The 26,524-nt window shown below is 50.5% G+C and overlaps 1 long non-coding RNA gene across 1 annotated transcript in view; it reads left to right on the top strand.

Annotated features, from left to right (window-relative positions):
* The window catches only part of LOC122174079 (uncharacterized), a 59,929-nt gene extending 34,013 nt beyond the window's left edge, over positions 1–25,916 (top strand). The window contains exon 3 of the long non-coding RNA XR_006175405.2: positions 19,473–25,916. This is a non-coding gene — a long non-coding RNA (uncharacterized LOC122174079). The remainder of the gene's footprint in view (positions 1–19,472) is intronic.
* The last annotated feature ends 608 nt before the right edge of the window (positions 25,917–26,524 follow it).

The following is a 26,524-nucleotide window of genomic DNA, read 5'->3' as shown; positions in this document are numbered from 1 at the left end:
GCTAGTTATCAGCCTGAGCAGGCAAGCCAACAATTGACTGGACCCTGGAGGCTGAACTTCCTCCAGGTCGGTGTTAGGTTGGCATCTGAGTCAGGGGCTGGGGGGGGCAAAGCGGTCCGTGCTATGTCTGCTAGTGAGTGAAGAGAGGATTTCAGCCGCAGGCAGCCAATTCATTAGGGAGGAGTTCTAACAGCCCCCTCCCGCCATCGACAAGGGCTGGAGCATGTTGTGTTCACTGGAAATGTTCCCCTGCTATCGACCCGCTGAGGAAGGCTGGCGGGATCTCAGCAAGAAGTGTGCTATCTGCGCCCCATTGTCAAGGGGCTGAAGGATAAACACAGCCGCAGCCGGCAGTGCGATAGCACTTCACAGGGCTGTTTACTGTATCCCTTCACCGATGGAGGAGAATGCAGGCTAGCTGCCCAGGGCCCAAGTCCGAGGCGGGACCAGCCTGCAAGCAAGGATCAGGCCCTCGGTGTGCTGAGCTGTGGCTGGGTTGGTTTCCATTCTGTGGAAAGTCTGAGAAAGCTCTTTTCGTGCCAGTTCTAAAAAAGCCAAAACAACCCCCCACCCATTTCCAGCCTGCTCTCTCCTGACCCGCTGGCTCTGTCCTTACAGGCTAGTGAGAGGAGATAACTTTCCAGACAGTTATCTAGGCCTGAGATATGCAGCTGAAAATGTCATTGTTGAATGGTGGGAGGTTCTCCCAGTGGAACAGCGTCATTAGCGCTGTTGTCAACAAGGTTGCTAACGGTTGTGGGTTTAAAATTGAGACTGTGCTGGTGACAGGGCTGTGCTGGCTGCCCTGGAGATGCAAACCCCTCTCTAGTTCTCCATTTCTAGCTCTACAGTCTTGCATAACTACCAGAGCACCTAGCGACAGCAACCAAGATCATGGCACCATTTGGTGCTTTGCAAACACACTGAGAGAGACAGTCCTTACCCTGAAGAGCCTGCAGTATAAATAACCAGGCAGGCAAAGTGCAAACACATACGACGCAAAGTGAACAGCAATGGCAGGAGTGGGACAACCTGATAAGACCAAGGCAGTGGGGAAGGGAAAGGAAAGGAAGGAGAGGTGTGGAGGGGAGCACAGACCAGGGTATGAAGCTGGAAGCAGAGGGACAGCGAGGGAATGGGTGTGCAGAGCACAGAGCAAACCGCCAATCAACAAACCGAATGTCTTTGTGCCTTCCTCACCGTGGTCCATAGAGCTCATGCAGCAGCTCTGATGCTCTGGTGTCCCACCCATGACTTGTTCCCTTTGCCTCTTCCTTACCCTGGGGTGTGAGCATTTCCCTCCATCCCTATGGGCCCATTCCACCCCCGATCTCACTACCTGACTGTCCACCCAGGGCTCTGTTTGGGACAGTGCTGACTGAGGTACTGACCTCACGCAGAGCGGGCAGGGTTGTTTACATTTGAAAGGGTCCCACCTCTCTCTCTATGGTGCAATCAGCTCTAATAAATACAGGCTGAGGAGAGCCAATCCAGCCTGAAGGAGAGTCTCTTGCGTCAACGGCTCTGGAGACCGGAGCGCTCTTGCTTCAGGCCCCAACGTGCAGGGTTTTCAATCTCACGAGTATTTTCTTACTTGCAAAGGAGCAATTAAAAGTAAATAGAAGATGCAGGGGCATGTCGGGATGACTCAGCCTGTCGTTGCACCTGTTTCACGTGCAGGGTAAGCAGGCTCCTGTCGGCCCATCTAGTTCAAAGGGGGACAGTGTCACAATTAGTAATCGGGGCTGGAGCTTGGCATTTCCTTGGGGTCTCCCCGGCCTCTGGGTTTAGCTTTAAGGAGGACTGTGCTTGGGTTTAGGCTGCTGAACTGAGGGATGCCATCTGAGTTCAGTTCGTCACCACTTGTCTTCTCCCGGACAGGTTCTCGTCTCCGTCCCTATCTCCTGAGCCGAAGAAGGCTGCTCTCCCCTCACCAGCTCTCTCCCATTCTTCCCCACCAGCAATCTCTGGAACAGGCTCTCCCTTCCCCTGGATGGAGATCCTCATGCCTCCCACCCTTTACCTTCAGCACCAGCCCTGCCCCCCTGCTGGACCTGCTGCTCTTCCTCACCCCAGCCAGACCCCAAGTCAAGAGAAGGGGCAGATGGGACTTAGCAGCGGAGGGAAGCGGGGCATGCTGGGAATGCAGGCTTGAGGTAGAGGGAAGCAGCCAGTTAGGGGTCACTGTGGCCAAAACCCCATCTCTTCCCAGCATAGCGACACCAAAGCCCTGGGAAGTGGCCACTTTAAGGTGTTTGATGCCTCAGAGTGAATGGCTGGGGGGGAGGAGCATGCTCAGAATTTTGATACCCCCGTGTTACAGCAGTGACCGGTGGCTGCCTGGCCTCTTGTATACAGCGTGTGCATGAAAGATGGGCCTAGGCCAGCACCCAGCCTCCAACCCCATCGCAAATTCCAGTGACCTTTGGCTTGGAATCTGCACCTTGATTCATCTTCTATCTCCTGCAAGGGCTGAGCCAAACCCATGGATCCCTACGCCCCCAAGCGTGGGTGAAGGGCTCGAAATCTGGGTCCGAATTTTGTAGCTTGGGGGCTGTCTCTAATCTATAGACAGTTGATGAGCATCTTGGGAGCAAGGGGCGGATGCTCTGAGGGCAGCGGCACCCTGCCTTCAGCTCCCTCTTTAGTTAGAAATGATTCCTAGATTCTTAGGTTTTAAGGCCACCAGGGACCATTAGGATTATTTAGTCTGACCTCCGGTGTGACGCAGGCCATAGAGGTTCACACCATTACCTCTGCGTTGAGCCCAGTAGCTTGTGTTTAACTAACACATATCTTCCACAGAGAATGGTTATGGTCAGGAAATTGGCTGTGAACATCCTGTGTTGGGATTCACATTGTAGGGGCGCAGAGGTCACCGAGTTAAAGTAGGAGAAAATGGGAAAGAAACTCTGAACTTTCCCAATTCTTCTGCGCTGTCATCCTGACCACATCTGGTCAGGTGACAAACTAGGGTGGTTTTTCTTACTGTCTATGTGGGGTTTGCAAAGTCCAGCCTTTCTCGTTACGCCTCTTCCATCCACTCCAGTGACAAAAGATTCTGCAATCAGAACTCAACTGATGCGCGGATCAGAGCGGAGCTCCACTTGTTCTCCCACGGCTGTGTTGGGGCCACCTGGACAAGGCACAGTTATCGTTTGTATTTGTCAGAAAGGTACACAGGACTCAGACACAACAGGGGCTTGATTGTTGCAGCACCTTGTGCAGCCATTCATGCCTCTGCAAAATGTTGTTGTTATTTATATTGTGTCTAGAGGTCTCAATCAAGAGTGCTGGGTGCTGTACAGGTATATAACAAAAAGATGGTTCCTCCCCCAAGAGATTACACTCTAAACACAGCTCCCGCATTCTGAATAGGCGTCACTTCTCCCTCCCTTTATGCAGCTGTAAATGATCCGGCAAGCAGGGGACAATGGATCAAACCAAATGATCTGTTGAATCAGATGGTCCCATCCCATTGTGTCTTTTCTTAGTTGCACTTTGATCTGATTTCTCAAAAATGCCGCCTCTTTACTTCTCTCTTATTCACACACAAAGCAGGGAGTGTTTCCTGACATTAAACTTTACATTAAAGAAGGGGCCTTCACAGAATAATGAAAAATCATTCTGAGACTGATGGAGAGCTGATCCCCGACTCCTGTCCAAATGGGCTGTTTAACCTTTGAAGGTTTTTGTTTTGTTCTGAAGATATTTCTCCCTTTTGCATAGTGACTTTGATCTCCTATCTAATGAATTCAGCATTTTTTTTAAAAGCAGTAAAATTACAGCCCACTAAATAACGATGCAGATAAAAATTGCATTCCAGTGTGGTTTGTGAGATAAATTATGGCTCTTTTGTCTTTCATTTTTAATGGATGATACGTCATGGGCTGAAATGCTATCAGATGTTGGTCGACCATCGCATGTACATGCCTGCCCATGTATGAGGGCACAGAGGCATGTGGTGACCAGATCCTTTATAATGTGCAGGATGGTGAGGTAGAAACAGGTCTTTGTGGCTAGGTACTGAGTCTGACAATGCTCCGCTAATGTACAGAGACTGGAGGGAAGAAAGGGAGAGAATTAAAGCCATTCAGAACATCTGTGCATGCAACGAATGTGGCCAAACCCTGAAAGAACTTCACGGGCTGGACTTGCAAAGTGGGGTCCGAGAGATGAAAGATGTTATTGGCTGTCATGTTCTGCCCACTGTGCATGTGTCCAGCCCTCCAGTCTAACAAGCTAGGACGTGCCATAGTCTGGTGACACTTATTGCTGCTGTTTGTATTGCAGTGCCACCTAGAAACCCCAGCTGAGAATGAGACCTCCTTGTGCTAGGTGCTGTACACTATATTGTAAGAGCAAGAAAACCTCCTCCGAAGAGCTCACAATCCAAATAGGCAGGACAGATTCAGGCTGGAGAGAGAAAACAGAGGCACAGAGAAGTGAAATGACTTGTGCAAGGTTACTGGCAGATTACTGGTCATGTCCCTAGGGCAGGGTCCTGGCCACTGGACCATGCTGAGAAGAGCAGGCTCCAGAGAGTCCGGATTCCATGGGTCTATTCCTTCTTGTTTTGTAATTTGACGTGTTTTAAATTGCCCAGAGGTTGGTCTGACTCTGACTCCATAGAGCAATCCTATGTTCCTAAGCAGAGGCATATGGGTCAGACAAGCACAGACCAGACAGGACTTTTTTCTCCCCTTTAAAAAGGTGTATTGAGTGTTTGTGAAAAGTACTAGAATCACAGGCCTGAAGGCTGACACCTTCTTTTAACCCAGAGTGCAGGAATTCCTCTCACATTTATTAAGGACACAACGATCAGGAAGCCAACAGCTCCCAGTGTACTTTTGGGACATGCCCGAACATAATCCTTCCCTGTGCTGTAATGGCATAGGATAACAGAGCCCCTGTCTCAGCCACCAGGACTCCTCCTCCACTGGAGAGATGAGATTTCAAATGGGCAGGTGGAGTTGCCAGGTGTTCAAACAAAACCGTACATGTTTCAAGCCTGTTGCCCAAGAAAGTAGTAAAATTCACTTTCCAGGATTACCCAGCAGAGCACTCAGATTTAGAACTGGTTGGAAAATGGTATCTTGTTCCTCTGAAAAGTTTCAATGAAAATGAAAAATACTAGTTTATGGCAAACATTTTCTCCACAAATTTTTAGGCTTTTGTGGGGGGAAAAACAACCCCAAAATCAAACAACCGCATTATTATTATGATTAGTTAATTATTATTTTATTTTTTGCAATGGAAAAGGCAACTTTTAAATGTTTGCTTACCAAAAACTAAACAAACAAAAATGGTTTTCTGTTGTTTTGCTGAAAACCTGAAAACGTTTAATGAAAAAGCAATTTTTTTCACACAAATCTCAATTTTGTCCAAAAGCCATCTTTTCTCCAGAAAAGTTTGGACAGAAAATGTTTAGCCAACTCTGTTCAGAATCAACAAGGAGTCTGGTGGCACCTTAAAGACTAACAGATTTATTTGGGCATAAGCTTTCGTGAGTTAAAACCTCACTTCTTCGGATGCATAGAGTTCAGAATGTTGGGGGCAGTCGCCAGGTAAGGGTCCCCAGGCTGTTCTGCCTGTATCTCTAACTTTGATCTGGAAGGACCTTTCTGCGGGGGCTCTGCAGTGGTTATCTCCTCCAATCCGCCCTTTCCCTGTCTACTGAGAATGTCAGCAGTGACAGTGACATAGACAACTGTCCACTAGCACCTGGACTGAGACCATCAGTTCATTTCATATCAGTCGCTGAATGGGGACAGTGTTCAGTAACTACTGACGTTGGCTGGATTTGAACTGGTGACAGAGACAAACTGATTTTCCAATCCCCTGAGCCTTTACGACCATTATATATGAAAAAGGCTGAATCTTCCTTTGAAAAACGTTCTTATGGCTGGTATTCTTTTTAAGCATGTGCTCAGGAAAGTGCCTCTTTGATATCATGCCTCTAGATCTTGGGGCGGAAAGAGAGCCGTTAGTTATGCAACTAAAGTTGTCTTTTCTCCACCATTGTTAATAGGATGGAATGTATTTCATGCCCAGAGAAATGTGTTTGAAGATGTGCAAGAATCCAGGTCACAGGAGGTTTTAAGCTATGGGGACGCTTGGCTGAATAACAGGGTAACTCCCCATCTGGCTCCTGGTTCTGTTTTTATGGCTCTACTTCTCAGCAATGCCCAGTGGTGACCATAGGTGTTCTTTTGAAAGGATAGAATGGCAAGCATGCTTTGCTTCTGGAGATGTAGCTCCTTTTAAAGGCACAACAAAGGTATTGTGTGTTTGTCATTAGAAGTTAGTAGCAGGACTTGTTTGGGCTAGTCCCGTCTTCAGTTGTGAATGTTGGATGGTTTCCAGAGAGCTGTTTTCTCCTGGCATAATATTAAACCTCCAAACCTTTTGTTCCAAGGGACTGCCTAGACTCGGGGGCCCTCAACACAGGATGGAGAGAACTGCCTGATCTGTCCTTTGCCACACAAAGTTGGGTACAAAGACAGGACCAGGTCAATAGGATCCCCACCTGATCTCCTATCCGGATTGCGGGGCGGCAGAGTACAAAGTGGATCCATAATGCTGGGGCACTCCAGCCAGGCATTGTCTGGGAAGTCGTTACCATTTAATTGGGGGGTTTACTGAGAGCAAGGCAGGTAATTTGCAATCATCTTGTCAGAGCAAGGAACTAGCCTGCTCCAATGGAAAGAGAACTAGCATGGGCATCTCTAAATTGCCTGCTTTCTAAGGGAATGAACTTGGCAATGCCGACAGGGGGTTTCCGATCTATAGCATGTTGCTAATGTGGTAGGAATTTTTCTGACAGGTGACAGGCCTTTCTTTAGGCATGACTTGCACATGTTGCTGATTGAATGGGAAGCTTGGGAGCACTGTAGCGGGCTGCTTTTCCTCGGTGCCCCCTGAGCTGCACCATTCACATGACGTGGATCCTGCAAAAGTTTCTGTTCCTGCACCGGTCCAGCTGCTCAGCAGATGTTAATCAGCCAAATGCAGCACATCAACCCACATGCTTCAGAGCACCAGCTAACCTCTAACTATGTGGGTGAGGAGGAAACATTCTCGGGGAGCAGGTTATCTCAGAACTGTCTCCTGTGGGCTTCTTCCATTTTCCTCTGAAGCATCTGGGACTGGTCACTTGCAGAGACGGGCCACAGGGCTAGATGGATCATGTGTCTGATCTACTCTGGCAATTCCTCTGGTCCACTGAAATTATAAAGGATCTAGCTTGAGTTATACCAGCTGAGAATCTAGCCCATGAATTTTAGGAGTGTAGCAAGTTTTTCTGTGCGCCCTGTGAGTCACGTTAGCACAGCTCAAGTACAATCCAGTGGCTAGAGCACCAGACTATAAATTGGGGAGGGCTGGGTTCTAATCCTAGCTTTTCTATTGACTCCCTGTGTGATTTTAGAGAAGTCCCATCAGCTCTGTGCCTCAGTTTTCCCATAAGTAAAATGGGGATAATGATGCTTTTACCTTTGTAAAGTGTTTGGAGCTGTATGGAGGAAAAATGTTGTGTAATTACCATGTGCTCATTATTTTAATTCAGTGGGGAAAGGATGATTTTTCACAAAGCCTTTCAAAATTCTACTCACCCTTTCGCCTTAGGCAAGTAAAGGCATCAGTGAAATATCATTCGTTCTTTCTGCCGTCATCCCAATAAGGACGTGATCTGTTTTCTGGCTCACTCTGTGAAACGTTAGTGGTGTCAGTATTGGGTTTGAAACATTTAGAGTCCAGGTATTCATGGGTTCAGTCCTGCTAATGACCTCTCAACCCTTGAAGCAGACAAGCCCACTTCCATGGAGGTGGCCCTGTAGGCGAAGGCCGAAGGTGACATGTTCTGCCCTGCATGAGTAGTAAATAGCTCTTGGCTGGGTGAGTCAAAGTTTCCTTTCCCCCTGCCCCACTGTGAGGCAGAGTGCTGAGCAGTTGCTGTTCACCTGGAGCTCAGAGTAGTGTTTGAACAGCTGTTTCCTCCGGTGGCTGTCCTGCTCTCCTGGAATAGACAGTTAGGGGCAGATCCGCAGCGGGTGTGACTGGTCAGAGCTGGTGTCAATTGGCGTAGCTTCTTTGGATTCAGCAGACTTCAGCCCTGGACGCCCGCGGAGGATCTGCCCTGGGTAGTGCAATGCTTTAGGATGGCGGCAGGGGAGTGCCTAGACCTCCCCTCCCTTTGGGATCGGGCTCCTGGGCCTTCTCCGCACTAGCCCCTTCCCCAGCTGTTGGTCTAGCTGGGCTCCTCTTGATCGGCTGCATCCTATTGTTGCGCCGGTGGTTTGCGTTGTGACATGATGATGCAGGCTTGGCCCTGGGGTTCAGAGTCTATACAATGCGAACAGCCTCTGCAGCTCCCAACCCACATGCTCAACTTGCCAGAGTCCAGGGCAGCTGAGTAGAAAGGGAAAAGGAAGGCAGGGCAGGTTTCCAGTCCCCAGGAGAGAGGCGGGGGACGGCTTCAGCTGCACGCGGGGTTTGACTTTCCCAAGTGCTGCGCCTCTGCAGCTCCCACACGGACTCAGTAAGACTGGTGGGTGCTCGGCCCCACTGAAAAACGGAGCCTTTACTGTCTTTGCAGCATCTCTGTCATTTAACCAGGGCCCGGCCTTCAGATGCTGAGCTGTAGCGTGCTCTGGGACATGCCCGGACACAAACCATTCCCTTTGCTGTAACGGCAGAGGATACCTCAGTTACACAGTACGCTGCCTTCTCTTCCACCTAAGCAAGGAGACTGGGAGCAGGCGGCGTGCCCCGGCAAATGACTCCCCCACAAAACCACCTGAGTCCACATCTGATTCCTCAGGGGAGGAGGCAAAAATAAATATCGGCTTCCCGGGCTCTGAGTGGAGCTGGGGTTTAGTGTAAGCACTTGAGGGTAGGGACCGTGTCTTTCCTAGCTCCCAGGAGGTGGCTGGCATGCCAGACACTCAGAAATAAAGGACAGGGAATGTTCGAAGGCTGTCGGTCTGTTTACCAAATGCGGAATACACAGAAAGTCTTCTAATAAGCAGCCCCATACCAGTGCAACATGGTTAGCTGTAGAATAAATGCCCAAGGGGTTAATGATGGTCAGAATGGTTCCCCGGAAGCATTTCTGAAGGGCTATTCCCACTGTGGCTATTCTGCAATACAATTGATTGCTAAGTGGGCTGTTTTTCTAGTTCACTTCCCATTGTCTACGGCTCAGCCTTGTTTCCATTTAGAAAGCGCGCTCTCTCTCTCTCTCTCTCTCTCTCTCCAGAATAACAAATTTATTAGAGCATAAGCTTTCGTGGACTACAGCCCACTTCTTCGGATGCTGTAGTCCACGAAAGCTTATGCTCTAATAAATTTGTTAGTCTCTAAGGTGCCACAAGTACGCCTGTTCTTTTTGCGGATACAGACTAACACGGCTGCTACTCTGAAATCTCTCCAGAATGGTGCTGTTCTGGAGAAGGAACTTATTTTGTCATGAAATAAAACAATATCGTTCAGGAAACACTACCCTCTTCCAGCCTGCCAGACCGGATCCGAATGCAAACCCCACAGAAGTCAGTGAAAAGACTCCAATAGATTTGGGGTTAGGGGGTGATTCTGATATTAGCCTGGCATTCAGGAGACTGGGATTAAATTCCTAGCTCTGCCACAAACTCCCTGCGTGACCTTGGACAAGCCAGTGAGCAGCTCTGTGCCTCAGTTTCCCCATCTGTACAATGGGGATAACAGCACTACCCGGCCTCAGAGGGTGGGTGAGGATAACCACATTGAAGATTGCGAGTGCTCAGATACTAAGGTAACATGGCTGCCATACATTGCTAGCGAGATGGATCCAAGCTTACATACCAGAGGTTTACAAACCCTAAATTTCTGTGAGCACTGGGTTTTGTTTTGTTAACCTTGTTCCTTAAACCAGATCAGTGATGCCTCAGCATCCTCGCTGCAGTGTCCTGGACTGTTCCCCTGCTCTCTTGCACACACAGCTCTGGTTCTGTAAGGCGCTTAGGCTCCACTTCAGCACAGCACTTTAAATATGTGCCAAACTTTAAGCCTAGGTGTGCTGAATTACTTACTGAATTAATTACTTTGCTGAATTGGGATGCTGGCACTACCGTGGGGATGAGCACAGTATGAATACCTAGCCAGGGAGGGCGAAAGATACAGCTAGTAATAACTAAACTGACTGTTCTTACCGAGATCTGATAAGACGCCATTTTGTTTGGAAGAATTCACAGTTCAAACCATGCTGGTTAAAATGAACATCTATTGACACTCCATGCTGTTTTACCCATGTTTTACTGAGGGCTCTCGTTTGTTGAATCATTCTTTTCTTTGCAGTTAACGTCTGGACAGGGAGAATACAACATGCACAAGCGGAAAGCCCTCAAATATTCCCCAGCACTGGGGCGCTAACCGGCATTTGGGTAGCTGGAATAAGCCAATGTTAACAGAGAGGGAGACCAGAATAATGGGGAAACTGGAGAGAAGCCAGGCTGCCAGATATGTGGCTGAAGAATATCTGAGGGGCTGGGCGCTCCTTTGTCATTTATTCTCATGATAATCAGGCGGTATTCATGGGGTGGAGATAAGCACCCTGAAGGAATTTCCAGGGCACTACTGCATTCAAGAGCTGGGCTAAGACAACTCAAACATTCCCTACAGAGCCTTCTGAGAGCCGCTCTCTCTTGGAGAACGCAGATCTGAGATTTGTGTGCTTTTGTTCAGGAGTTACATACCGGGGCTGCCCACTCCCAGTCTCCTCTCTCAGGTGGAAGGGGAGGCATTACAACCGAGCTGTGGGATTTCTCAGCCTCGGCAGTGCCGCAAAGGGGAATGGTTTATGTCTGGGCATGTCCAGCAGTGCTTGAGAAGCTCAGCATTACTCCCACAGTTTATTCCCTGGTGCTTCGTCCAACCTAGTGTTAATCCCCTTAGCGGTGTGAGCTGAGTGCTGGAGAACGGTGCAGAACTGACGTCTTGGGGCGGGTCTTGCCCTCCACGGTGGGCACTGAAGGTGTTCTTCTGCCGACTCTGAGCTTTCACCCAATGTGACTGTAGCCCTTCTGGTTTGAAGGAAACCCTCTGAAGAGCAAAAGCTTCAGTAAACTTAAGAGTTGAACAGCCAACACTGGGACTGGGGACGAATTAGCTACGGATAATACAGCGTAGCCTTTACTGGGGACCAGGCTTACTGGGCAGCTGCCTGCTCTAAGAGACCACCCTCCTGCACCCCCAAATGTATTGAGTACAGTTCTGCTCTAGCGGTAGTAGAAGGCCGACTCCATAAGGCAATTGGCCTTTGCTGGTCCCTTGAGTGGAAAGCGCTGTAGGAGAGAGTATGGACAGAGACAGTGAGACGCCCTGCCTCCGCACCACACCCCATCAATACAGGCTGACCCCGAGGTGGAGGGACTATTAAGGAGTGGGGGAGGGGCTGTTTGGGTTCTGTGACCACCAACTGCACAGGAACATGGTCCTAAATTTTCAAAAGCGACTAGTGATTTTGGGTGCTTTGATTTTTGAGGCTGAACCCCAATTTTCAGACAGCCCTGAGCATCTGCCCTCTGCAAATCAGGCTCCTTTGAGATGTCCCAGGTTGGGGCTCCCCAAATTGAGGCACTGAACAAGACTGGACATTTTTGAAAATGGTCTGGAGTCCTGAGGGCTTGGAACCACGGGCTTGTCTAAAGCAAGGAAACGTGCCCCAGGTAACTTGTCTAAGGGTGCAGTTAAACAAGCACAACCCCCTAATGTGGGCACACCGTGCTAGTGCCCAAAGGGGCTCTCACTGGTGTGACCCTGGTGATTTGCAGCCCCACAGCACGTGTACGTTGGCGTTTTGTGGTGGTGCAAAGCTCAACTGGTGCAAGAAAGCCCAGTATCGAGTGGGTCCAAGGCTGTCTACGGTGCCTGCGGGCTGAGCTCTGTAGAACACGTGCCTGAGAGCACGAGCGCTGGATTCTGTAGAAGGGGGGAAAGAAACCCAAAAACCCACATTGCCGTGAAAATATCAATCATATGGAAACGTCTGTACAAAGTTGATCCTTCCTGGTATTTTCTCACGCTCTGAAGTTGGCAGCAGGCACCGGGAAGCAATGTTGGAACTTGTCCTGCCATCCCATCAAGGCAGTTTATCTCCACCATCAAGCCCCAGAGCGGGGAAAGCTGCAAGTAGAGACAAGGGAGCTCCTACTCGCTACTTTCTATAGCGTCATGGCAACACGGGCTGAGCCACTGCCCCAGGGGCAGATCTCACACATACCGCCAGGCCCGGTCATGCAAAGCAAAGGCAAACCCTCCAGCCCTGCCCATCTCCGTCGTGGAGAGACGAGACAAAAGCCCATCAGAGCTCTAATTATAACCGGCCAGCGGCTTCCTGGCTCCCCAGTCCAAAGAACATTGCCTGCAAGGAAGCAACTATGGGATCTCCCTTGGCCAACCCCCAAGATCATTCCTCCCTAAGGCAAACCACCCAGAGGGACCTCAGGATGCAACTCACTCACCCTTGGGGAGACTAGAGAAACCACCCTCAGAGGGACTCTTTAAGAATGGCTAAGGAACCCTACAGCCTTGTCCTAGCTGGCTTGGCTAGCGGCTCTGAGTTCTCTCAAAGGGTTGCTAGTGAAGTCTGGGCCTGCTAGTCTAAGGGGTAAATTCTCCACTCGCGAGGGATTTATGAGGTTTCCGCCCATTGTCTTGGCTGATCAGAATAGAGCACTGAGCACTCAGTGTGGGAGCCTGCTCAGGGCAAGCCTGGCTAATTAAAGCAATTAAGCATCAGGACGTTTCCCTCCCCTCAGACTCGTCCCAATTAGCCAATTGATTTTAAAAATAAGCAAGCTCTTCACGCCCCTTCCCAGCGGCAGGTTCTTCCCAGATCCTGGATTAGCCAATGGATTTAAATGCAAATATTAAGTTCTCCCTCTTCAGCCCCTATCCTGGCTGACCAACACTGATGCAAAGAGGCTCACCACCCTCTTTCCTGCCCACCCCGTCTGCCATGTGCAGAGCCCCGGCCTGACCTAAGATTCAACCAATCAATGGAAAGACAAATAGACCCTGCTTCCCATTCCTCCAGCCCTTCCATGGCGGGGAGGCGCTGGGTAGCGGAGAGCAGGATGGAAGTGCCAGGAGCTCCCAGTTTGGTTTTCAGTGTTGGGTTCACGTGGACCTAAAACCTGCAGTGAGGGGCTCCCAATCCGATACCCCCCATTCACTGGGTTTGGACAGTCTGATGCAGATCAGAGCTTTATCCTGATCTTCTCCAGCAAGAGTCAGGCCAGAGCCTGTGCTCCAAGCACCGTCCACTTGCTCCCAGTTTCAGGGAAGTTTGGACCCCACCTTTTGTGCTCAGGCTTGTCTCAGAGAAACCTCTGTGAGAAGCTCAGGGGGAAGCAATGCATTTAGGTGGCATCAAACTGGCTGGTCTCAGGCAAACCCAGGGCTGCCCAGAGGATTCAGGGGGCCTGGGGTCTTCAGCGGCGGGGGTCCTTTCACGGCGGGTCCCGGAGCGAGTGAAGGACCTGCCGCTGAACTGCCACCGAAGACCTGGAGCGGAAGGAATCCTCGCCGCCGAATTGCCACCGAAGACCCAGAGAGGAAGAAGTTCTGGGTCTTCGCTCCGGGTGTATTCGGCGACACTGAAGGACCTGCCGCCGAAGACCCGCCGAAAACTCTCGTGGGGGCCCCTGTGGGGCCCGGGGCCTGAGGCAAATTGCCCCACTTGCCCCCCCCGCTCCAGGCAGCCCTGGACAAACCTTTCCCCTGATCCCCCTTCTCTCTGCAGCCCCCTGACCCAGATGAGGAGCATTGGCTTCTGGGCAAGCCAGAGCTAGAAACCCCTCAATTTTAGGAGTTCTACATTCAGACACAAGTTTGGAAAACATCTAGAGCTGACTCCTCAGCTGCTCCACGTTCCCCTTCCTGTAGCTGAGTGGGGCAAGGCAAAGATGGTTCTAATCCAACTTTCTAGTGCCTACAGCCTTCGGGCTGATCAGGTCCCGGGCATTAGAGATGTAGGCATTGGGCTGCTCTAACCTACGCTGGTAGGACTGTTCTGCCGGGGATCTTTGGAGCACGGTTGCATTCTAGCTCTACCCCGACACGCCGCCTCCCTACCCCCAACACGACCTCGATGCCAGAGCTAAGAGGGGGAGTGAAGGTTCCCCGGCACTGGGGTGAAGCCTGAGCTACGTGATGAAAAGCACCTGGCAATTCCCCCTGCACCCTTGGAATGGCACAGAGGAGGTTTCACTGGGGCCAAGGTCCCTGCTAAGGAAAAGCTGCAAAGCGGGGTGATGGCCAAAGGTACGAAGCCCCCCCATTGGCAAGCCACGCGGGGGAGGAGGCGACACATGCGGCCGCGAGCAACGTCCAGCAGAGTCGTCGTGGCAGGACAACGGCGGGAAGGAGTCAGCTTTCCCCGGGAATCCGCTGCTGGGCTCCGGCCAAGAACACTCTGTTATCAATAGAGGAAGCAAAGTTCAGCGGAACCTTCCCCCGTGCTATTGCCGTTATTTACAGAGCTCTCCAGCCAGCTGAATGCAGCCAACGTGAGCCCAGGCTGGTCACACCAGCAAGGGAGCTGCGGGAGGGTAGGGCCTGATGGAGAGGAGCTGGGATGGGGGAGAAGGAGAGGGAGCGGGCAGGGAAGAGGAGGCGACTAGGTAAGAGAGATCCAGAGAATACAGACACATATCATGTGACACCAAACCAGGGATGTCCCAGGATGCACTTGTCTGCTCCAGGAGTATCTAAAGAACAAATGTCTGAGCAGCACTCAATTCCTCTCCCCCTATTTGCCACAGGGGAGCAGGGGGCCGTTGCTTCCTCTCCCGAATGGTGGCAGGGCTGGTGCTGGTCTCTCCCTCCAGCAGATGGGGCAGTTCCCAAGTGCCTGGGCAATGTGGCTTGGGAGCCATGCACCCCAGGGTTCTAATCATAGCTCTGCCACTGACCTGCTGAGCGACCCTGAGCAAATCACTTAGTCTCTGTGAGCCAAATCCATTCAGATCAGGAGCGTTTCATTGGGGATGAGCTTGGTCTTTGGAGCCTGTTTCCCCCTGTGGCACTTCCTGGGCCCTAATTTCAGAGGGGAAAGGTTCTATATCGAGTAGGTGCTGGCTCCTACTCTCCACTGTTGAGTCTCCGAGGACAGAGCTAATCCTGCATCTACTGCTTACATGCAGTGAAACACATTCCCACCTCGACTGCAACAAACCTGTGGCCACGCCTGACTTCACGATTGTCAGTAGGCAGGACACCACTGGGAACTTCATGCACAGCAGTGGGATGAGAGCTTGGCTCTGCTTGCTCCAAGAGCATGGGGCCTCACCACTTGAGCTCAAGGGGAAGTTCAACTAGCCGTTAGCAGGTTAGGACCTATGATCTGCAGTTGAACAGTCCCGATTCCATCCAGTAGAGGGCAGCGGTGCAAAATATCCAGAGTGTTGCAATCAATGCAGAGACACGTATACCTTGCACATGGCAGTGAGACACATGTTCACATAGACTGAGCCTGTTACTCCGCATGCAAGACTGCAAGCACGCCCTGACCTGTGTGCGCATCACCAAATGCACTGGTGGACCTTCATAAACCATGCGCGCATTTCGCAAAGGCTTTGCCATGGATAACACTGTAGGCCCTGCAGGATCTGTCTCCTGTCCCCTGAGTGCTTCAAGGTAACATTTTCTCACCGGTTTTACTGTGTATCTAGACCTGGAATTTGACAGACAGGAAGAAAAAAAAAAAAAAAGGGACTGTTTTGATGGCAAGAAATCAAACATCCCTCTGCACCCCTGACCTTCATTGTCTTAAAAATGAGACAACTCTGCTACTGAGAAAACCTGATAAGAATTGTCAACAGTGACCAGTGTGGCTGCTGCTAGCCCAGGTCATGGTGCTGCAGGGTTAGCGAGCTTTCTGCTGAGTGCTAACAGCCTTCTTACAGCAGGCTCTGCCATGGTTTATTTATCTGCTTTATCTTATCCTGTACGACCCAGCAGCCTGGTTCTCCCCCTCAGGGATAAAACGGCTGGCATTCTAAAGCATGGGTTATTTCTGGCTTTTCTAAGACATATTCCACACTCCGATCTTCTGTGCAGATTAGGACTTCCAGAGCCCTGTCTCGAACCATGAGCAAGCAGCGCTGGACAAACCAGTTTGGATCAAGTATCACCCTCTTCTGCCGTCCCGCTGGGTGCAGATGCCTACCTCTAGCTCAGGGTTTTGCCACATACGGAGCATCTTTCCTCTGTCACAGCATGGGAATTGCCCGCTGGCGCCCCCATCGTATCCACTCTGACAGCAGGCATGCCTGGGAATGACATCACAGAGCAGGGTAATGCTGATTGGCTGGCATGGCCAGCGGCGGCTCAAGGCACCAGCGCTCCAAGTGCGTGCCTGGGGCGGCAAGCCACGGGGGGCGCCCTGTCGGTCCCTGCGAGCGTGGCAGGCAGGCTGCCTTCGGCGGCTTGCCTGAGAGAGGTCCGCGGATTTGGCGGCAATTCGGCGGCAGGTACGCCAAAGCTGCGGGACCGGGGAAGCCGAAGGCAGCCTGCCTGCCGTGCTTGGGGCAGCAAAAAAGCTACAGACGCCCCTGGGCATGGCTAGATCATTTCCTCCAGCGTCATTAGACAGTGCGAACACATGGTTGGATGGTACGGTGCCCTTGGCGATGGTGGAACAGGATCTACTGAGTTGGAGAGGACAAGATCCTAGGAGCCAGCCGAGATTACTGGAATGATCCGCCTCACTCCGTGGCCTTTCTTTCCTCCATTCTGCAGGGATCTTGAGCGCTGGCTCCTTGGGCATCAGAATCCCCTGGAGCTTGGAGGGAAGCAAACCTCTGGCCAAGAGACAAGAGGCCCGGTCGTGTAAAAATAACACATTTCCCACAAACCCCAGCAAGATATATGAAGTGCCAACAACAATCGAGAGGGGCGATAAGCCCTTGGCAGAGCTGAGCAAGATACAGGCCCCGTGGTGTGGGTGTTAGTGGAAAACTCTACAAAATTAATAAAACTCCATCATTTTCAGAGGGCAGTTACTGTTCCAAAAGGGAAAGCCATAAAGTTACAGCAAAACTGAGCAAGGGACGGGAGAGCAGAGAAAGTCTCTCTTCACAGCACCATATCTATGCAATGCAGGTTTGATTGGGCTGCAAGTGTAATGGACTGAGTGTGTGTGTGTGTGTGTGTGCGCACACCACTACCCCCTACTGGGTGGACTGTCTGATCTGTACAGCACCAAGCACACTGGTCACTTAGTGGATTATTATTAGCCGTGGTAACTGTTGTGAATGGGAGCATTCTGGAGAGATGTTGCAGCAGAAAGTCTCTCAACTCGGTGGCTGATTACAGAGGAGAAACGGATTGACTGAGGATTTCAGAAATGGCTTTAGATGCCAAAGCAGCAGAGGAATTATTTAGGGGTGGGGGTCAAGAATAATTGGATGATATTGAAAAAAAGGTTGACGGGGAGATATGCTAGAGAGAGTGAACAATCTCCCAGGAGAAGTGGTGGAAGCCTCATTGCTTAGGGCCTGTAAAAATAGACTGAACCAAACCCTGCAGAGAAAATTGCTGTCCAGCCCTCAGGGCCTACCCCTGAGCCCACTGAAGTCTTTCTATTGACCGCAGTGAGGTCTAGATGACCTGCTGTATCTGTGGCCCTCATCCTCGTGTTCTGAACATCTCCCATGTGTTCAGCCTGCTAATACCCCTGCAAGGTAGAGAAGCATCGTCATGTTATATAGGGGAGTCTGGTGCACAGAGAGATGGAGTAACGTGCCCAGGAACACACAGAAAGTCTGTGGCAGGGCTGGGAATTAAGCCCAACACCACTGAGTCCTAGCCCAAGGCCGTCCTTCCTCTCTGCCTTGCCTGAGTCCCTGAACACAGATGCTAGAGTTGATGGGAGACACATGACAATACAGGTGTTCTAAAGTACTCTGGCTCTTTGCTAAGATGGGAACTGGTTCACCTTCCATCTCCAGCCTTCCACCTCTAGCCCGGGTTATGCCAAGTACAGTCATTACACACCCCTGGGCCAGATCCTCAGCTGGTGAAAATGGACTCCGTTGATTTGGCCGGAGCTATGCTGATGTCCTGTGCTGGTGCCATTTAGCATCGCAATGACTCAAACCCCCATGCCATCCCATGTTACCCACAGTCATAGGCTTTAAGGCCAGCATGAACCTAGTCTGACCCCCTGTATAACACAAGGCAGAGAATCCCACCCAGGAATGAGCCTAGTAACCTGTGGTTGACGAAAGCATAGCAGGGTTCTGCAGTTAGTAGAGCGGATTATTATTCCCAAAAGTTACCCGTCAGTTCAACCCCTACTTAGACTAGATATACCAGGGTGATTTGGCTGTTGAGTCGCTGTTGAGTCCAGGGTAGTGGGGCTGGATTGTAGCCGCTTTAGAACTTCAAACAATGTAATTAAGGCAAAAGCTTAACTGAGTGTGCTAATTTGACAGCTGGCAATTTGCTCAGGCTCGAGAAACTGTTTACATTCACCTTCCACTATGTTTGGTTTCTGATATGAGGAGAACAGAAGGCGATGCTGTGGGTGTTTTGTTCTCATCAGTTTTATGGGGGGTTCCTATGAGAAAGAGAGAGATAGGGACTGAAAACCTGGCAGGAACACAGGCCATGCTGATTTTTTTTCCTGTTAGCTTTAATGCAACTCAAATAAAACGAGTGATTTAAAAGTCTTTGTAATAAAATAATTCAAACACAAGCAAATCAGCACAGCACTTTACAGTCAAGGGCTCGGTGTTATGTTATGTATGATCTATGGTGACGCTCCTTTGTTTGCCTAGTACTCAGGGGTGAATTGTTTGCAAATAACAGGTGAGTGTATTCAAGTTTGAAAAGGGACCCAAGTCTGGGGTTAAAGCAAGGGGGCTCTAGGGTCATTCCTGGCTCCCTAGGTGACCTTGGGTAAGTTTCTTGTACCCATAACTCAAGCTGAGACGAGTAGCACCTTATGCTGCAGACAGTCCAGTGAAGTCAGTGGTGACTGGTGGAGCTGTAGAATGTAAGTGTATCCCTGCCCCTTAGCATTCCCAGATGTAAATCAGTGATAATACGTAACTGCCTCACAGGATCATTGAACAGCTTCATTCATTGCTGGGTGGTATGTGGGGGCAAGTCTCATATTAGCCTGGGAGTAGACCTGCTCTGGCTCTGCCACAGACTCCCTGCGTGACCTTGGTCGAGCCATTGAGCAGCTCTGTGCCTCAGTTCCCCATCTGTACAATGGGGATAACAGTACTGCCATGCCACAGGGGGGTGAGTGAGGATAACATGGAAGATTGTGAGAGCTCAGATGCTAAGGTAATAGGGCTGCTCTAGACAGACAGATGGATCCAAACTTACATATCCGAGGTTTACACACCCTAACCTACTTTTTATTTATAATTTCAGTGAGCGTTGTTTTTTGGTTAACCCTGTTCCATAAACATCCTCAGCATCCTCTCTGCAGTGTTGTGAGCCCAAACGCAACGGTACTGGGCCAGCGCATAAGAACCAGCGATGTGAAACCAGCCCGATGCAGATATGGAATTAACCAGCTGGGTGTCCCAGTCCCAGCTGAGTGACGTGCAGAAGATAAACACGCAGCATCGGTGATGAAAGGTAAAGTTGGCTGATGAAATTGTTCAAGGGATGTGTCTGGCATTTTCAATAGACATCAATGCAGAAGTGATCAGAAATGTTCAGAAGGTGACAATTGCTCCTCAAGTTCCAGATGTTCAAACACAGGCCGGGCTCCGCTTGTTATCTTGGTTGCCTAGAAGCATCTGACAGATTGCAGTGAAGTCATATTTCCAATTGCACTCACTCATGGCATCGGTGGACTTGCCGAAAAGATGGGCCAGGTCAGCACTGAATGACTGAGGAGCGAATCATGCAACACCCGCCTGCTCTGGCCCCATCCTCTGGATTGCTGCCCTGCCTGTGTTCGCTCCAGTAGGTTGTGCCGGGGGGGATGTAGAGCCGGCAGAGTGCCACGCGGTGATTCCTAGCTGTTTCCCAAAGTGTGGGAAAAGTGCAATCGTTCCAAACAATCAGAAACCAAACATGCCAGCAACAAGCAATAAGCCGGTGAGGAATTCAAATGTGCATTCCAGAGGAGGGATGACCGAGTGGGTGTTGGCTGCTGCGGCTGGGAGCTGGGACAGTAGCTCCGGAACATGCTCCAGTTTGTTCTCCCTTGTTGAATCCTCCATACGGCTGCTGAGTAAGGAGGGGGATGTGCAGTGCCTGGGTGGGGCTGGGAGATGGGAAGCTTAGAGGAAAATGGGGGCATAGCTAGGATGTCTCCTCCCTTCTTCCCAGTAAACTAGGGCACCTCGTTACCCAAGGCGAGTCAGCCTTGGGACAGAGGCCACCAGTGCTAGAGGTCAGCAGCACAGCTGGGCCTCTGCATCCCGTTTGCTACAACGCTGTGGAGCTGTGTTCATGTGAGAACTTCTGCAGCACAGCCATGCATGCGCCCCCCACACTTTCCAGGCCACTGGCCTGTATCAGCGCAAGTGCATCCAGGGGAAATCTGGCTATCCCATAGTGCCTCAAGAAGGGGACAGAGCTGCCATTGGGCATGCCTACAGAGCAACTCCAGCAACCTTTGGGACACGGCCCTGTGGGATGTCCCGCTGCACAGAAGTGGAACGGAGCAGGACTAGCTAAACAGGTTATGACCCAATGGTTGGAGGTGGGCGGTCCCATTTACACTGCAGATAGCCTGGGCCATTGGCAGAGCGAGCAGCACATTCCTGCTGTGACAGTTCCTAACCGAACTCCCAAAAAGAGCGCGTGTCGCCCCTCATGTCACCCGGACTAACAGCACAGACGCTGCGCCACGGTGCTAAGTCCCTTTTATCTCGGGAAGCTGCCCCCCTTGCCCGTCCCATGGCCTAAGCAGGCGTGAGTGTGGGGCCATTGCTATCCCATCATGCAACGCATGCGGATATCACAGACAGCCCCACCCGTTGTACATATGCCAGCTTTGGTCACCGTGAGAATGCACCCTCTGTGGGAGGGAAGGCGGAGACCAAGAGCCGTTCCTGGGGATCGGATCGGGGGTCCGGGTGGGCGCTGCAGGCCTGCAAACCTTTGAGGAAAGGGTGGGGAGCTCGCTTGGCCTCCACAGGGCTCATGTCATGCTGTCTCTCCGAGCATTAAACTCAGATGAACAACAACGAGCATCTTTTGTGCAACGTTGCCTCCCTGGCCGTCTATGAATCCCTCCTCCTCTCTCTCCTCCGTCACGTGGGTCCATCCAGTGGGCAGTGGCTCATTTCAAAGACACAAATAAGGGTTACATGGCTAGAGTGTGCAGCATGCACCGTGCCATCTTTCACTCATCGCTTCAGGCAGCGCGGCCAGCCGGGAGCTAGCAGCATTCAATTGTTCACTGATGCTTTTCTTTGAAGCTCTCATTCATCCTCCAAGGTCTGTATTGATTGGGGACTCCAGGAAAGCATCTGCCCTCCTCTGCCTTCATCAATGACTTTCCCACATTAATCCACCTCTTCCCTTGATAACCACACTAATTACTCTCCGCTAAGTTGACTTCAGAAGGTCAGTGGAGGCTGGGAAGATCAATGTGTTACGTGTTCTGGCAGCATCTTAAAGCTACAGAGCCCTGTCAGCGAATGGTCCTTTGGTGAAGGACAGGATTGGGCATACCTTATAGATGGGGAGAAAGGTATATGTGCCTTGTAGAGCTAGCTAGGGTATTCAAAGGTGCATCGCTTGGGCAGAGAAAAGACAATCTTGTGGTTAAGGCACTAAACAAGGATGCAGGAGATCTGGGCAGGGAATATAGATTCCTGACTGCATACAGACCTTGAGAATCGCTCAGTCACTGAGGGCGTCACTTTGCCCACTGTAAACTGGGGATAATCTTCTTTTGGCTACTGAGATCGCAAATTCTTTGGAACAGGGATTGTCCTTTAGGTCCTGTCTAGACCAGAGTTTTGGGGCCCAACTTTACCACACCTTGAGTGAGGTCTGGTGTGGAGGTTGTTTTCAGAAAGTTACGGATTTGATATAACAGAGGTGAGGAAGCCAGTTTCTTGTGGCTTCTTCTGTACATTGAGCAAAGCATCTGCTTCCAGGCAGTGAAACCTTCAGATTAAGGAAAACAACAGGAAGGAACAAAAGTAAAGTCTCCAGGAAAGGGCACGGTGGTGTGTGTCTCTTTGGAATATGCTCTGGCCATTCTGAGGACAAAATGGGTGACGAGCTCTGAACTAAGGAAGAGTTCTTAGAAATTTAAAGGTGCAGTAGACAGAGAAGAAAAAGCATCACAAGTTATCCAAGCTACATACCCATATTTCTCCCTGTCTCTGATTGCGACATGGACTCCGCTGTATGCTATCTGCTGAAAGCAGGCAAGGTTGGTCACACCGCGTTCATTGGGTCTGTGCTGAATATTATAGGCGGGGTTTTGTGTAGGTGAGGGACCTGCATGTCAGAGCTGAGCTGTACAGGACCATTGGACTGCTCTACAAACAAATCACTTCAAAGCTTTTGGCTTGGTAAATACGGCCTGCATATCAACCCTGCCAATAGGGCAACCTTCCCTTTGCCTGGATTTCCCTCCAGCCTGAAAGGCTCCACTGTCGCTCAACAGCTGATACCTACAGAGTTGAAGGGCCTAATTCTCCACCTCTTGCACCTTGTGCAGCTATCTTCACCTGAGCAAGATGGGGGTTAAAAGGCTGCGTTTGTACAGCTCCTAGCACAGTGGGATCCTAGCCCATGACTGGAGCTCCTGGGGCTATAGGAATACAAATACCCAGGCTATTTTACACCCACTTCGCATTGGCTTTGCACAGGTGTCAATAACCAGACCTGCAGCAGTAGAGAATCAGGGGCCAAGTCTCGTAATGTAAAGAATTATTGATACAGCGAGGGACAGCTCAGTCTCCCGGGCTCATTCAACCCTTAGCCTTTCTCTTTCATGTGATGTAGCCCCTTGTCCATGGGGGAAACAGAGACCCACCAAACTAATTTCACAGCAAACACCCATCAGGTGGTGTCAAGGCACCTTTCTCAGAGGCAGTATGGTCTAGTGATACAGCACTGGACTGGGGCTGAGGAAACCTGGGCTGTGTTCCTGGCTCTACCACTGGCCTGCTGGGTGTCCTTGGTTAAGTCACTTCCCATCTCTGCTTCCCCTTCCTCCTTTGTCTGTCTTGTTTATTTAGCCGGTGAGATCTTCAGCTGTGTGTACGTACAGCACCTAGCGTAGTGGACCCCTGATCTCAGTTGAGGTGCTATTGCAATACAAATAATAATGAATGATTTTGAATCAAGAGCGCCATCCAGGAGGGTTAACCCTTATGAGAGGAGACCTCTGTCCAACAGCTGAATGTGAGCTCCCGGTGTGATGCTGCGGCCAAAAAGGCTAACACAGTCCTGGGTGCATAAACAAGGGACACAGAGCAGGAGCAGAGAGGTTATTTTACCTCTGTCTTTGGCACTGGAATATTGTGTCCAGTTCTGGTGTCCAAATTCAAGAAAGATGTTGAAAAATTGGACAGGGTTCAGAGAAACACCCCAAGGGTTAGCCAGGCTGGCAGGGATGGTGTCCCTATCCTCTGTTTGCCAGAAGCTGGAAATGGGCAACAGGAGATGGATCACTCGGTGATTACCTGTTCTGTTCATTCCCTCTGGGGCACTTGGCATTGGCCATTGTCAGTAGACAGGAGACTGGGCTATATGGGCCTTTGGTCTGACCCAATATGGCCGTTCTTATGTTCTTAAAGGATTAGAAAACATGTGTCAAGGAGCTCAATCTATTTAGCTTAAGAGAAGGTTAAGGGGTGACTTGATCAAAGTCTATAGGTACCTACATGGGGCACAAATATTTAATAATAGGCTCTTCAGTCTAGCAGAGAAAGGTCTAACATGGACCAATAGCTGGAAGTTGAAGCTAGATACATTCAGACTGGAAATAAGGTGTACATTTTTAACAGTCAGAGTAATTAACCATTGGAACAACTTACCAAGGGTCATGGTGGATTCTCCACCACTGGCCATTTAAAAATCAAGATGGGATGTTTCTCTAACAGATCTGCTCCAGAAATTATTGTGGGGGAAGTTCTGTGTTATCCAGGAGGCCAGACTAGACAATCACAATGGTCCCTTCTGGCCTTGGACTCTCTGAATCCTGGATTAACCATCTCATCACCTTCCACCTTTCCCTGAAACCTTTTCCTTTCCCCCACACTGTGTCAATCTCTGGGGCCAGAGATGGAAGCAGCCATTCCTGCCTAGGCATCTCCCTGCCCTGCCCCCCACCCCTCCTCGCCTTCAAACGAAAACAACTCCAGCTCGATAAAGCCCCTGCTCGGCAACACAGTCAGTCCTTTGTTTTCCTGTGGCGGCGAGATAGCGTTGGTGAGAGCCCCTCGCCTGGCACTTCCCCTTGGGCCTCCGGCTCCCTCCTGCTTTGTTCGGCTGCAGCATTGTTTGGGCGAGAGCGAGCGAGGAGGGACTGGAAAAGGCCAAGCACGCTGCAAGCAGCCGTTGGCTTTACGGAGATGCCATCTTGGCTTCCCCGGCTGAGCAGCCGGTGCTCCTCACCCCGCGCCCGCTCTCTCCCAGCCTGTCAGCCTCTGTGAAGCAGGGATAATAAGGGCCGGTTGGCGGCCTGGGAAATCACCCCTTTGTGCTGCTCGTGCTTTCGAGCCGGGGTGCAAATAATTAGGTCAGGTGGCTGCGTCACCACGCAGGACTTTTAGGTCCCGTTCCTCCCCTCCGCCCTACCAAAAAACCCCTTTTGGTTTGTCAAACGGGCTGTTTCCAGGTGGTTCGGGTGACTCCGCTGAGCTTTACCAGGCCCACTTTGCGCCCCTATGAGCTGCCTCAGAGCAACCAAACGCCAGGGCTGCCGAAGGCTCTGAACACAGCACTGCCAGTGCCAGGGGGTTATGGGTGGGTACGGAGGGCTATCTCCGGGCGGTTTCTGCCCTTTGGGCCTCGCTGCCACTGATTGTACACTGGTGAAACTCCGCTGCATTCACTGGGGTTGCTCCTGATTTACACTGGTGTAATGAGGGGAGGAGCAGGTCCCCCTTGTCCTGGGAAGCTGTTTCCCCGGGGTGGGGGATGGAGGGGAGTGTCTCTCCAGGCCTGTAGGAGGCAAGTGGCAAGGGAGCTATAACCTTTGATTGAAACATTGTCGTTTATATTTAAAATATGAATTAATAATACCAAGAACCCATTTAAATGCTTCAGGTTCCAGCCTCTGGGGCAGCTACTGATCAGTTTCATTTAGTGGCGGACTGTGAATGACACAATGAACGATCGGCCAAAAGACTTTATTTAAAATAAGAGAATTCGTTAAAGCAAGCAGGCAGTGCAATCTAACCACATGCTGCATTCTACACTCCCCTTCCAAGGCGGACGGTGCACCCGGGGGATCACTCCCTGGATGGAAGAACGAGAATAGAACCCGTTCTCTAGCGGTACCTCGATGGCGGATGAGCGTGCTAATCTATAATTAGTGTATGACCTTGGTTATAATCCCTTATAATAGAACCCCGTAATTAATTAGCATTAAGCCTGCCTTTTACCGTATCTATATTTCTGTTACCCCAATTAAAATACCTTTTACTCCCTAGTTGGCTATTTAATATTAAACCTCACCTTAGTTAACATCGGCATAAATGCCATTCCAGTAACTATCAATATAGAGCATTCGTCAACGTTCTCATTTTGTTGAAAACTCTTATTAAAAGCAATTAGAACCAAGCACATTTACAACATGCTCTGGGAGATGTCTTAACTTATCTCTAACTTGCATCTTAACTATCTCACTTCCCTTCACCCACAATATCCTAGCTCTCGCTATTGTCCAGCCTAAATTTAAGGCAACCCCCACTCCTCCCCCATTCTCTACTTACATTTCAGCACATTTCTAGTTAACCTAAAGAAACATTACTTTTATAGGCTGCAGCCTGTCTGGTGGTTGCCCCAGCCAATCCCTCACCCTCCCACCCCCCAATGGAAAAGACAAATCTTGCCAAGTTACTCTGTTCCTTAATAACCACATGGCTGACAAGCAAGCTGGGTCCATTCAGGGATAGGCTGTGACACCGAATCTTCCTCATATGTCCGTAGGAACAGCCTTGCTAGATCTGACCAGTGGCCCATCTAGCCCAGTGGCCTGTCTCTGACAGTGGCCAGCACCTGCTGCTTGAGAGGAAGGTGCAGGAAATTCCACGCTGGACAGTTATGGAATAACCTAGCCCTGAAACAGGCGGCTTTATGCAGCTAGGCTGTGCCAATGGGTGGTGCAGGGGGAAAGCACCTGCTGTGCTGATGAGTGTACCATGAGCTGATGGGAGCGCTCTATGCTAACACCTCCATTGTTCCTACCGACTGAATGTCAACCAGGGCATGGAAGTACCAGTGGTGAAGGGAAAGAGATCCTGACCCCCGCACGCAACCCTGCTTTACACCTAGATCTTAGCTGACATGTCACCCATATTTAATTCCCCCCCAC

This window comes from Chrysemys picta, chromosome 18, assembly GCF_011386835.1.
Source record: "Chrysemys picta bellii isolate R12L10 chromosome 18, ASM1138683v2, whole genome shotgun sequence".
In the NCBI taxonomy this organism is placed as follows: Eukaryota; Metazoa; Chordata; order Testudines; family Emydidae; genus Chrysemys; species Chrysemys picta.
This window is presented reverse-complemented; position numbering and strand designations above follow the sequence as displayed.